Source organism: Oryctolagus cuniculus, chromosome 10 (assembly GCF_051225735.1).
Source record: "Oryctolagus cuniculus isolate XC-2025 breed Fujian yellow rabbit chromosome 10, ASM5122573v1, whole genome shotgun sequence".
NCBI lineage: Eukaryota > Metazoa > Chordata > Mammalia > Lagomorpha > Leporidae > Oryctolagus > Oryctolagus cuniculus.
In genome coordinates this window covers 63,985,155-63,997,964 of record NC_142876.1, presented here as the reverse complement: position 1 = coordinate 63,997,964, position 12,810 = coordinate 63,985,155, and the positions used below count along the sequence as shown (strand labels likewise).

The window sequence follows — 12,810 nt, the reverse complement described above, 5'->3', positions numbered from 1 at the left end:
ATGAAGAGATTTGCCAGCCAAATGAGTCACCAGGAAGAAGCACCTGGCTCTTGGGTTCGATCGGCACAGCGCCAGCTGTAGCAGCCATTTCAGGGGTGAACCAACAGAAGGAAGACCTTTCTCTCTGTCTCTCTCTCTCTCACTATCTAACTCTATCTGTCAAATAAATAATAAAAAAAGAATATCACAAAGAAACATAAATCAAATCCTACTCATTTCATTACATTATACAGGGATACTTTTAAGTGTTTATTTGTTTTCATCTACTTGGAAGGCACAGCGACAAAGAGAGGGCTCTTTCATCTGCCGGTTTACTCCCTAGATGCTCAAAATATCCAGGTCTGGGCCAGGCTGAAGTCACCACAGCAGAGAGCTGGACTGGAAGAGAAGCAACCGAGACTAGAACCCGGCACCCATATGGGATGCCGGCGCCTCAAGGTGGAGGATTAACCAGGAGCCACGGCACCGGCTCTCTTTTCGTGATATTCTTACATAAGCTTATTTACTATATTTTAGGGTAAATATCATTAACATATTGTCATGATAATAAAAATTATAAACGAAGGATTACATGTATTTTTAAGGCACAATTCTAAGGTAGCTCAAATCAGTTTCTTTATGCATATGTGTCTAATGATTTTCATTAACTGTTCTCAGAATGTGTTGAGGACCAATTCAGTATTTCATTTTGCTCTATAATTTTGTTAGGGGATACAGATCCATAAGGTATTAGAGCGTGGTAGAATCTGTCAACTACAGGACATGAAGACTGCACTTTCTACACAAACATTGGTGGTATAGTGGTAGACAAAAGAGCATCAGGCAGCGCTAAGTTTGAATTATAAATATGCTACTTCCTAGCCAAATGATTTTAATTCCTATTTCAGTTTCCTGATTTGAAATATACAGACTAATAATATCTCCTCCAATAGCAGATGGGAAGATAACATGAGATTACATCTTTGAGTTTTTCTTGTTGTTGTTTTTGTTTGTTTCAAAAACAAAGAGAGAGAGCTACTACTTGATGTTTTACCCCCAAATGCCCACAAAAGGTGGCCCTGGGATACCTTGGGAGCTGGGAAAACAACCCAAATCCCTCATATGGGTGATACGAATCCAACCACTGAGTCATTGCCTGCTGTCTCCTAGGGTCTATATTAACAGGAGGATGGATTCAGGAGCTGGAAGTAGGAATGGAACTCAGATGCTCTGATATAGAATGCAGACATCTTAACCACTAAGGCAAATGCTCACCCCAGATCATCCAGTGCTGATGGGTCAAGTGATTGGGTTCCTGCCACTCACCTGGGAGACCTGGATTTTGTTCCAGGCTCCTCGCTTTAGTCTCCACCAAGCTCTGTCACTTCTTCTGGGTCTTTGGGGAGTGGAACAGCAAATGACAGCACTCTTTGTCTCACTGTCAAATAAATAAATGAAAAGTTTTTTTCTTTTTTAAAAATCTATCACAGTGCTAGGTGCATCATGGTTGTGCAGGGGATGTTGGTTCCCTTGTGTCTTTTTTCTTGTCCTTTGTCATCTGTCATCCTCTAACCCTTGCCAGAAGTATCACTTACCACAACCCTCAAGAGTGTATCCAAGACTTAGGGACCCCAGGGCACTTCACAACCTTTACCAAGAGATGATGGACTCAATTCAATGCAGAAATCTACCTGGGAAACCCTCAGAAACACTGACCCCAAGTGCCACCAGCTGTAGGATTACAAAGTACAGAGAAAGCCCAACATGTTCAACTCTTCCAGGAAAGACAAGGAAACAGAACATTTACGTGAAACCTTAACATGGACAAAAGAAAAGTGCGTCTTGTGGCCCTGACAGCTTATCTGGCAAAACTGCTGCTTGGACAATCATTTAACAGCAGAATAGGAAAACAGCAGCAACTGCATGGGTTTTTTATTTGTTTGCTTGTTTTTAGATTTATTTCTGTATTTGCAAGGCAAAGTTACAGAGAGAAAGGGAGAGACAGACATCTGTTGGTTCACTTCTGAAATGGCAGCAATGGCCAGGACTAGACTAGACCAAGCCGAAGCTAGAAGCAAGGAGCTTCATCTGGATCTGAGAGTACTTCAAAAGCTCACAGAAAATACAATTAGAAGATATATTTATTTTGATGCCAAAAAAACTTGAAATCCAGATTTACAAGAGGCCTTCAAAAAGTTCATGAAAAATACATGCTATTTAAAAACTGTGCATAGATTTCAAAATTCTTTGCACCAAATAAGCTTGTAATTGAGTTGTTTTCCAGGAAATCTTTGAAGTACTCTCATATAAAGAAAATTTTACAAAATAAAACAAATACTTTGAGAATTGTATTTATTTCATTTATTTGAAAGGCAGAATAACAGAGACAGACAGACAGAAACAGAGATACTGCCCTTCTGCTAGTTCACTCCCCAAAATCCCGTAACAGTCAGGGATGGGCCAGGCCAAAGTCAGAAGCCAGGAATCCAAGTACTTAAGCCATCATTTTGGGCTTCCAAGAGTGTACATTAGCAGGAGCCTGGATCAGAAACAGAAGAACTGAACTCAAACTCAGGCACTTCAATAAGAAAAGTGGGTGTCCCAAGTGGTATCTTACCTGCTACACCCAACACTCGCCATTGAAACAAATACTTTTTAAAGTATTTTCAGGAGGTATGTGTAAGTGCTTCCTCTCTCTGATCAGCTGACAAAACTTGAACTGCTACTCTGAATTTAAAAGTTTCCTGAAATTATTGCATCATACAAATTTGTTTTCTGAGTGCTCTCATGATGACACAGGATTTTTAGGCTCTTCTGATTTGCCTATTACTTTCTTAGCATCTTATTTCAAAGAGAAATCAAGTTCTATTTTTCTTCATTAACTGTTCTGAGTTCTATGATCAATTTGGTAATTGGGTTAAGCAGACTATGTCACTGTGACAGTTGGTCAGTCAGGTCAAGACTTGTGTTATTTATGTGGTGGACATAATTGAGTCTCTTAAGTGACTTCTACAAATAAATCGAATCATTATGGATGGGAAATAAATCACTTCTAGTAGGCCCAGGCAGGCTGAGGGAAGGGAACAGAGTAGCCATAGGCTAAAAAGGCTTGCAATATGGAATACTTCCTGCAATGCCATGTCTGCAATTATATAAGGGCTTCATTCATCCTTCAATCAATCCTTTCATCCATCCCTCTCACAAAACTACAATCACCACTGGCACCATAAAGACCCAGATGTATAAGAATTTGAAAGCACAGAATAACACACTGTCGACAAGGGGTAGGAAAGAGGTTAGAGTAGGAGGTCATCACACCTCCCAGAGGAGGTAACTCTAGAGATGCTCACAAGCAGGTGTGGGCAGTTGGCATCAGGAAAGGAAGGACAGGACGTTGGAGAGGTAATACCCTAAAAGCAGCCACAGAGAAGAGGCAATGTGATATGGGGAAGCACCTGCTGTTTAACGTTGCTGGTGAATAGGTGTAGAGTAGAGAATGCTGGAGATGAAGATAGGCATCAGCCAGACCTTCGTGGATCAGAATGTCCAGAGGAGTTTAAACCCGTCCTCAAGTTCAGATGGAGAATCACTGAGGCTTTCCAACATGGTAGTGCTGGACTCAACTTGAGCTTTCAGATCATTCCCCACTGGGCTCTGTACAACCAGGTCTTCAGTTGACTCTTCTGACTGACATCTCTTGTGCTACCAAATTTCTTTTGGAAAAATTCTGTGAAAGAAGAAAGTCCATTATGGCTAGATGCTAAAAACCAAATAGAACCCTAAGACAAAGTCCACACTGGAAGTCAATAAGTGTTGAAAACAAGTGTAGCTTAAAGATTCACACAGGTGTCTCAGTGGAACCTGGGAAAGGACACCAGCAATCCCCTCTCTCTGTCACTAGCTCCTTATTGCAGATTCCTTGCCTGCATGGTTAACCAGTCCCCCTGGGCTGGACAGACCACCTGACCTGGAAAGGCATGGGGTGAGCACATTAGAAGTTACTGAGAGGCTTTGTGGGGAGATGCAGTGTATCAGTCAGTTTTTCATTTCTTTAACTGGAGTACCCGAGAGGAGCCTTTGGGGAGGAAAAGAATTATTCTGGTCTGTAGACTGGAAGTTCACAGTTCAAGATTAGGCAGCTTGGCAATGTGGACTCTAGGCAATTGCAGGGCAAGCCAGGAAGCAGAGAGAAACAGGGAGGAGCACACATTTAAAAGTGGCCTTTCCTTGTACATCACCCATGATTCAATCATGAGGCTCCACACTAGCAACCTAATCCAATCCACTCATTTCCTAAAAGCCCCACCTTCAGACACCATAATTGGATGAAGCCTCCACTCTAATCCATCAGTCTTTAGCATTAATCCATTAGCTGTTATCATAAGACTCTGGGATTTAAATATCTGCATGAGTCTGGAATGCTAGGTCCTGTTCATGCAGCATGTGGTCTACCAAAAAGAAGAGAAGGTTTATAATGAGAACTCTTGGATTGCAAACCACAGAAATATTTATGATTAACTGAAAATGTAAAGCTCATTTTAGGACAATTTGAGGAATAGCACAGGGTTGAAGGTTAAATCTTCGAACAGTGCTTGGAGGAAGAATGAGAACAGAACTTGCCAGGGTGCTTCTTTCAAAATTAATGAATTCTAAATTTTTCTTCCATCTTTGATCCCTTCTTCTCAATATACAGATTACCAGAATATTGCATCAAACTGTCTGTGCTTAGATCACCAGCTTATCCTGTATGTGGCAATCCCTGGCTGATAACATGGGCTTCAGGGACCTCTTTTTCTGCTGTAATAGTAAGGCAGGCTCCAAGATCATATACCCAAAGGAGACGTCCTCAAATTGACACCCAAATGCTTTCAGGTGACAGGAATGGCTGCCAACAAATTAACAGTGTTAATTTACTACGGCATGATTTGGTGAGGCCTACAGGATGCAAGGCTAGCCTGGGAACACTGGCCAAGTGGCACAGTCATGACATGGATGGTAAAGACTTCCAACATTTGGGAAGCAGAGGGGAACTTGCAGACAGTGAAATGAACATAGAAAATACACTGGCTCATTTAGAGTTTTGCCTGGATGCGCCCCTGAGTCAAAGGGTGTTGTTTCCTGATGAAGTTTACAAATCAAACAGATCCAGAATTTTCAGATGAAAATTAAGAAAGTTCAGGATTCCAAGATGGCTGAATAGGGAAAAGACATGCTGATTTGGACAAGGGGAAGATAACAAAAGGAAAGTAGACCAAGTGCATTCCCAGGGGAGAGTTGGGGAGAAGTTTGCAGTGGAAATTCTAAAGAAAGAGAGATGCCATGGAGCAGCATGGATAGTACAAACACACAGCAATGAGCAAACATACCACCTGTGACTCCCCAGCCAGGGGCTACAAGAGACACGAGCTTCCAAGAGCAAGGCGAGCGCAGACTGCAGTGGTCCATTTCATTGGTGGATACTGTTCAGGAGAACCTTGCAGACCACACTGAACTTGAGTCTGGCCTGGAGCCCTCATGGGTGGCAAGATACCCAGCCAACCCTATGAAGGAAAAGCACATTTTCTTCTTCCCACCTTCCAACAAGGGTACCCAGTGAACAGCTGGGAAAAAAGTGCCATCTTAATGCCAGTAGAGGCTGTGGTCACTCACGCGTATCTAGGGGATTTTATCAGAGGGATGAACCCATGTCCTCCACTGACTTTGAATCTGTCTGGGAGGATTGGCAGGAGGCTGGGCACCCATTTAGGACTGTAAGGTGCTCCAATTCCCCACCCTATCACAGGCTCCAGGGCTCAAACTGCCAATATGGAGCAACCACAGGCAGCTAGCTCTGAGAATGCCTCTGCTCTCTCCATTGACAGGGCAGGCTCGTAGGCTGCATGGATCCCCTGTACCCCATGACTGTGGGAGCCTTGTGCACTCTGTCTGTGGGAATTCTGCGACCACATGACTGGGTGCGGGCTGTACCTGCGTCTCTGGACAATCACTGTGGCTTCAGAGTTTCAGAGCTTCCTGACTACCTGGAGTGGGTCATTGCAGAGGGTTCTATGCTCACACTGAGGACTGCACAGATTCTTTTTTTTTTCTTTTTTAAAATTTTCATCTCACTGTCATTTGATTAACGAGGTTAGCACTATTTTTTAAGATTTATTTAATTCATTTAAAAGGTAGAGTTACAGAGTGAGAGAGAGAAGGTGAGTTAGAGAAATCTTCCATCTGATGATTCACTTCCCAAATGTCTGTAACGGCTAGGGCTGGGCCAGGCTGAAGCCAGGAGCCAGGGGCTTCTTCCAGGTCTCCCATGTGGGTGCAGGGGCCCAAGTTTTCCCAGGCATATTGGCAGGGAGTTGGGCTGGCAGTAGAACAACCAGGACAGCAACCGGTGCTCCTTTGGGGTGCTGATGGCCAAAGTGGCAGCTTTACCTGCTATTCCACAATGCTGGAGCCTGCACACATTCTTTGTATGGTTCATATGCCTGCATGGGTGGGGGGTGTAGCCACTGTTGGTTAACCCTGGGTATTGATCACCTTGGAAGAGAAGAAGTGGGGCCAGTGCCACGGCTCACTTGGTTAATCCTCCACCTGCGGTGCCAGCATCCCATATGGGCACTGGGTTCTAGTCCCGGTTGCTTCTCTTCCAGTCCAGCTCTCTGCTGTGGCCCGGGAGGGCAGTGGAGGATGGCCCAAGTGCTGGGTCCCCTGTACCCGCATGGGAGACCAGGAGGAAGCACCTGGCTCCTGGCTTCAGATCGGCCTAGCACCGGCCATGGCGGCCATTTGGGGAGTGAACCAACAGAAGGAAGACATTTCTCTCTGTCACTCTCTCACTGTCTATAACTATACCTGTCAAATAAATAAAAAAAAAAGAGAGAGAGAAGAGGTGACACTGTGATTACACCAGTAGATGGGATCATACCCTCCCTGATGCTGATAATAGAGGAGATCTACCATGCCCAGTTTGGGCATCATCCTGGACTCTTGCCCCATGTTGGAGCACTAAACAGAGCTCACCAGAACACACCTCTGAATATCCACTGAAGGAGCAGACATTCTACTAAGCCACCAAAGCATAGTTCAAACATAGAAACCATCAGAGAAGAAAATCAGTAAGTGTTTCCAGAAATGCCTAGGAATAAAAGCAGAAATACGAGAAACAAGAACAAGGAATATGCTTCCCAAAAGGAACACAATACTTCAATATTAGAATGTGAAGATGAATAGATTAACTGCATGAAAATGAATCCTAAAGAATGATCATAACATTACTCAGAACCACAGAGAAACAAATTCAGAAGATAAAGAAATTTATACACAATATGGATGAAAAAATTTGCCAAGAGATAAAGATATTGAAGAGAAATCAAACTGAAATATTAGGAATGATGAATTCAATATATCATATAGAAAATATAGTGGGAAGCCTCAACAACAGACTTGAGGCAGAATAAAGTATATCCAAGCTAGAAGACAAATCTCTGGAAATATTTCAGTCAAAAAAAAAAAAGAAGAAGAAATTAGAAAAACTGAAAACAGTGTTAGAGATTTGTGTTTTAGGAGTTCCTGAAGGCATGGAAAGAATGATTAGAAGGCCTATTCAGTGAAGTAATAGCAGAAAACTTCCCTATTTGGAAAAAGTAAGAGAAATCCAAGTACAGGAAGAACATAGAACTGCTAGTAGACATGATCAGAAAGATCTTCACCATGAAACATTAGCATCAACTTTTCAACAGTAAAGAAAATATTCTAAAATGTGCATGAGAGAAATGCCAGATTACCTTCAGAGGATACCCAGTTAGACTAACAGATGATTTTTCATCAGAAACCCTAGAGGATAGGAAGGAATGGAGAGATGTAGTTTAAGACCTGAAAGAAAGAAACTGACAACACAAAATACTGTACCTAGCAACGTTTTCATTTATAAATGAAGGTAAAATAAAGACCTTACAAAACAAACAGAAATTGAAAGAATTTTTCACTGCTTGTCCAGCCTTACATACAATTCTTAAGTATGTGCTACACACAGAAACAGAGAATGACAGTCATCATTACGAAAGAATGTGAGAGCAGATAATTTTCTAATAAAAGTACAACAGAAATCCAAGGCAAACATTAGGACTATTTATGGAAAAATGGTAGGACCAATTTGTTGCTTACCTGGAGTATAAATGGCCTAAATTCTCGATTAAAAGATACAAAGTAGCTGTATGAAAAAAACAAGACCCCTCTATTTGCTGCCTGTAAGAAACATAACTCACCAACAAAGATACATACAGACTGAAACTGAAAGGATAGAAAAATATATTCCATGCTAACAGAAAGCAAAAATGAGCAGATGTAGCCATCCTGATATCAGACTTAATAGACTTTAACACAGAAACTGCTAAAAGAGACAAAGAAGGGCACTATGTAATGATTAAGGGATAATTCAACAGGAAGATGTGACTATAGTAAATGTATATGCACCCAATGGCAGTGTGCCTTGCTATTTAAAATGTATGTTAGGGGCTGGTGCTGTGGCATAGTAGGTTAAGCCTCTGCCAGCAGCACCAGCATCCCATATGGGTGCCAGTTCATGTCCCAGCTGCTCCACTTCTGATCCAGGTCTCTACTAATTGTCTGGGAAAGCGATGGAGGATGGCCAAGTGCTAGGGCCCCTGCACCCAACTGGGAGACCCAGAGGAAGCTCCTGGTTCCTGACTTCGGATCAACCCAGTTCTGGCTGTTGCAGCCATTTGGGGAGTGAACCAAGAGACTGTCTCTCCCTCTCTCTGTAAGTCTGCCTCTCAAATAAATAAATATTTAATACAAATGTTAATGGATCTAAAGGAAGACATAGACTCCTATACAATAGTAATGGGGACTTCAAAACCCCCACTATCATCAATGGAAAGATCAACTGAACAGAAAACCAACAAAGAAACAATAAAACTGACACTATGGACAAAATGGACCTAACTGATATCTACAGAACCTTTCATCCCACAATTACAGAATACATCAGTGCATGGATCTTTCTCTAGGATAGACCATATACTAAGCCATAAAGCAAGTCTCAACAAATTCTAAGAAAATGAAATCATACTATGTATCTTTTCTGTCTACAGTGAAAAGAAACTGGAAATTAACAACTTAAGAAACTCTAGAAAATATGCTATCACATGGAGATGGAACAACATGCTATTGAAGAACCGCAGGTCATAGATGAAATCACAAGAGAAATCCAAAAATTGCTGGAAACAAATGAGGATGGCAACACAACATTTAAAACTATGGGATACATCAAAATCAGTGTTAATAGGGAAGTTTATAGCAATTAGTGCCTACATCAAGAAGTTGGAAAGCCATCAAATGATCTATCAATACAGCTCAAAAACCTCAAAAAACAACCAACCAAACCAAAAGTTAGTAAGAGGAAAGAAATAATTAAAACTGGAGAATAAACAAAATTGAGACAATAAAAAGATAGAGATTAGTGAATTGAAGAGCTGGTGTTTTGAAAAAATAAAATAAACAAAATCAACACACCATTGGGTCAACTAACCAAAAAAAAAAAAAAAAAAAAAAAAAAGAAAAGAAAGAAAAAAGAAAGAAAAGAAAGGAGGGAAAAGACCCAAAATCAATAAAATCAGATGGATATCACAGAAATAAAAAGAATTAGCAGCAATTACTACAAACAGGTATATGACAATAAATTGGAAAACGGAGGGATTTCTGGACACATACAATCTACCAAAATTGAGTCATGAAGACACAGAAAACCTAAATAAATCAATAACCAAGAAGAGATTGAATCAGTAATAAGGACTCTCCCAATAAAGAAAAGCCCAGGACCAGATGACTTCACTGCTGAATTCTACCAAACTTTTAAAGAAGGACTAATTCCAATTCTCAAGACACTGAAAAAAACTGAAAGGGAGAGAAGATTCCCAAACTCTTTCTATGAGGCCAACATCATCTTAATTCTAAAACCAGAAAAAGATACAACAAAGAGATAGACTTTTGACCAATACCCTTGATGAACACAGACACAAAAATTCTCAAAAGATACTAGCTAATAAAATCCAACAACACATCAGCAAAATCATTCACCTGGACCAAGTGGGATTTATCCCTGTTACACAGGGTTAGTTCAACACACACAAATCAATAAATATGATATATCACATTAACAAATTAAAGAATAAAAAACATATAATTATCTCAATAGATATAGAGAAAGTATTGGATAAAATACAACATGCTTTCATGATGAAAACCTTAACCAAATTGGGTATAGAAGGAACATTCTTCAACACAATCAAGGCAATATATGACAGACACATAGCCAGTATGATATTGAATGGGAAAAGTTGGAAGCATTTCCACCAAGATCCAGAAGCAGATAAGGATTCCTACTTTCACCACTGCTATTAAGTATAATTCTGAAAGTTTTAGCAAGAGCCATTAGACAAGAAAAACATTCAAAGGGGTACAAATTGGAAAGGAAGAAGTCAAATTATCTCTGTTTGCAGATGACATGATTCTATATATAGGGGAATCAAAAGACTCCATTAAGAGAGTATTGGAAATTGTAAGATAGTTTGGTAAAGCTGCAGGATATAAAATCAACATGTAAAAATTAATAGCCTTGGGCTGATGCCGCGGCTCACTAGGCTAATCCTCCGCCTTGAGGCGCCGGCACCCAGGGTTCTAGTCCCGGTCGGGGCGCCGGATTCTGTCCCGGTTGCCCCTCTTCCAGGCCAGCTCTCTGCTGTGGCCAGGGAGTGCAGTGGAGGATGGCCCAAGTGCTTGGGCCCTGCACCCCATGGGAGACCAGGAGAAGTACCTGGCTTCTGCCATTGGATCAGCGCGGTGCGCTGGCCGCGGTGGCCATTGGAGGGTGAACCAACGGCAAAGGAAGACCTTTCTCTCTGTCTCTCTCTCTCACTGTCCACTCTGCCTGTCAAAAATAAATAAATAAATAAATGAATAAATAAATAAAATTAATAGTCTTTATACACAGACAATACCATGGCTGAGATAGAACGTGTAAGATCAGTTCCATTCATAATAGCTATCAGAAGTTTAAATACCTGGAATAAATTTAACCAAGGATGTGAAAGATCTTTACACTGAAAATTGCAAAGTATTAATGAAATAAATAGAGGAAAGCAAAAAAAGTGGAAAAATCTTATATTTGGGGGATTGAAAGATTAATATGATCAAAATGTCCATACTATCCAAAACAATTTACAGATTCAGTGTGACCCCTATGAAAATGCCAATGACATTCTTCTCAGATCTAGAAATAATGATACTGAAATTCATATGGATGCACAGGGTACCCTGGATAGCTTTAGCAATCTTAAACAACAAAAATGCATCTGGAGACATTACAATACCAGACTCGTTTTTTGGTGTTTTTTTTTTTTTTTTTTTTTTTTTTTTTTGGACAAGTGCTGCACCAATAAGGATCCAGGTGATTCCTCCTGGTCTCCCATGCAGGTGCAGGGCCCAAGCACTTGGGCCATCCTCCACTGCCTTCCCAGGCCACAGCAGAGAGCTGGACTGGAAGAGGAGCAACTGGGACAGAATCCAGTGCCCCAACCAGGACGAGAACCCCAGCTGCCAGTGCCACTGGTGGAGGATTATCCTAGTGACCCGCGGCACTGGCCACAATACCAGACTTGAGGACATGCTACAGGATAATTACTGTCAAAACAACCTGGCAGTGGCACATGTAGATCAGTGGAACAGAATAGAAGCCACAGAAATTGATCCATGCATCTACAACCAACTAATCTTTGACAAATGAGCTTAAATCAGGGCCGGTGCCATGGCTCACTTGGTTAATCCCCCACCTGCAGCGCCAGCATCCCATATGGGCACTGGGTTCTAGTCCTGGTTGCTCCTCTTCCAGTCCAGCTCTCTGCTGTGGCCCAGGAAGGCAGTGGAGGATGGCCCAAGTGCTTGGGTCCTGCACCTGCATGGGAGACCAGGAGGAAGCACCTGGCTCCTGGCTTCAGATTGGCAGAGTGCAGCAGCCACAGCACGCCAGCCATAGCGGCTATTTGGGGGATGAACCAACAGAAAAGGAAGACCTTTCTCTCTGTCTCTCTCTCTCTCTCTCACTGTCTACAACTCTACCTGGCAAATAAATTAAAAAAAAAAATGAGCTTAAATCAATCCCTGAAGAAATGACAGTCTCTTCAACAAATGATGCTGAGAAAATTGGATTGGATCTCTGTGTGCAGAAGTATGGAACAAGACCCCTACCTTACATTTTATACAAAAATTAACTCAAAATGGATCAAGGATTTGAATCTACGACCTGATACCATCAAATTACTACAGGAAAACCTTGGGGAAAACTCTGCAATACACTGGCAATGGAAAAGACCCCAGAAGCACAAGTAATTGAAGCAAAAATAGATGAATTGGATTACATCAAGCTAAGAGGCTTCTGCACTGTAAAGGAAACAATCAGGAAAGTGAAGAGGTAATTGACTGAAAGGGAGAAAATATTTGCAAACTATACAAGTGATAAAGGATTAATATCCAGAATCCATAAAGAGCTCAAGAAACTAAAAATCAACAAGACGAACAATCCAGTTAGGAAATGGACAAAAAACATGAACAGACAATTTTCAAAGGAACAAATACAAATGGTCAACAGACACTCTGAAAAATCCCCAGGATCACTAGCTATCAGAGAAATGCAAATAAAAACCACAATGAGGCTTCACCCACCAGGGTTAGAAGGGCTATTATCCAAAAATCAAAAAACTAATAGATGCTCATGAGGATATAGGAAAAAGGTACCTTAATCTACTGTTGGTGGGATATAAACTA

At 41.3% G+C, this 12,810-nt stretch overlaps 1 long non-coding RNA gene across 1 annotated transcript in view; it reads right to left on the bottom strand.

The window, feature by feature from the left end:
- Positions 1-3,440: 3,440 nt before the first annotated feature.
- Positions 3,441-12,810, bottom strand: part of LOC149123794 (uncharacterized) — a 44,851-nt gene continuing 35,481 nt past the window's right edge. The window contains exon 3 of the long non-coding RNA XR_016215142.1: positions 3,441-3,706. This is a non-coding gene — a long non-coding RNA (uncharacterized LOC149123794). The remainder of the gene's footprint in view (positions 3,707-12,810) is intronic.